Source organism: Triticum aestivum, unplaced genomic scaffold (genome assembly GCF_018294505.1).
Source record: "Triticum aestivum cultivar Chinese Spring unplaced genomic scaffold, IWGSC CS RefSeq v2.1 scaffold51966, whole genome shotgun sequence".
Taxonomy (NCBI): Eukaryota; Viridiplantae; Streptophyta; class Magnoliopsida; order Poales; family Poaceae; genus Triticum; species Triticum aestivum.
In genome coordinates this window covers 1-799 of record NW_025304658.1, presented here as the reverse complement: position 1 = coordinate 799, position 799 = coordinate 1, and the positions used below count along the sequence as shown (strand labels likewise).

The window sequence follows — 799 nt, the reverse complement described above, 5'->3', positions numbered from 1 at the left end:
ACCGGGGTAAGATGTCGGATGCGATCATACCAGCACTAAAGCACCGGATCCCATCAGAACTCCGAAGTTAAGCGTGCTTGGGCGAGAGTAGTACTAGGATGGGTGACCTCCTGGGAAGTCCTCGTGTTGCATTCCCTTTTTAATTTTTTTCGCGCCGCTTGCAAAACAAAACGCACGTGTAAGTAATATATTTACCGTGTTTTATTATTTTGCACGAGTGCGGTAAGTCATAGCAGGGTGCTCACGATTCACGGGTCCAGCGTCGGCGTTGTGGCGCGGCAAGCGTGCACTGGTGCAGTTGAGAGGGAGGGGTGGAAACCGCGTTAAACTCGTCTCCGTAGTTGAGAGGGAGCGGCCAAAGCAATGTAAAATCGTCTTTGTAGTGGAGCTGGGAGGGGCAAGGATAAGGGACGAAGACCGGGGTAACATGTCGGATGCGATCATACCAGCACTAAAGCACCGGATCTCATCAGAACTCCGAAGTTAAGCGTGCTTGGGCGAGAGTAGTACTAGGATGGGTGACCTCCTGGGAAGTCCTCGTGTTGCATTCCCTTTTTAATTTTTTTCGCGCCGCTTGCAAAACAAAACGCACGTGTAAGTAATATATTTACCGTGTTTTATTATTTTGCACGAGTGCGGTAAGTCATAGCTGGGTGCTCACGATTCACGGGTCCAGCGTCGGCGTTGTGGCGCGGCAAGCGTGCACTGGTGCGGTTGAGAGGGAGGGGTGGAAACCGCGTTAAACTCGTCTCCGTAGTTGAGAGGGAGCGGCCAAAGCAATGTACAATCGTCTTTGTAG

General features: G+C 51.4%; 2 non-coding genes across 2 annotated transcripts; both read left to right on the top strand.

Moving 5' to 3' along the window:
• The first annotated feature begins 16 nt into the window (after positions 1 to 16).
• Positions 17 to 135, top strand: LOC123179503 (5S ribosomal RNA). Its single transcript, XR_006490412.1, has one exon. It is a non-coding gene; the product is annotated as a 5S ribosomal RNA (ribosomal RNA).
• Positions 136 to 432: 297 nt separating this feature from the next.
• LOC123179504 (5S ribosomal RNA) lies at positions 433 to 551 on the top strand. Its single transcript, XR_006490413.1, has one exon. It is a non-coding gene; the product is annotated as a 5S ribosomal RNA (ribosomal RNA).
• The last annotated feature ends 248 nt before the right edge of the window (positions 552 to 799 follow it).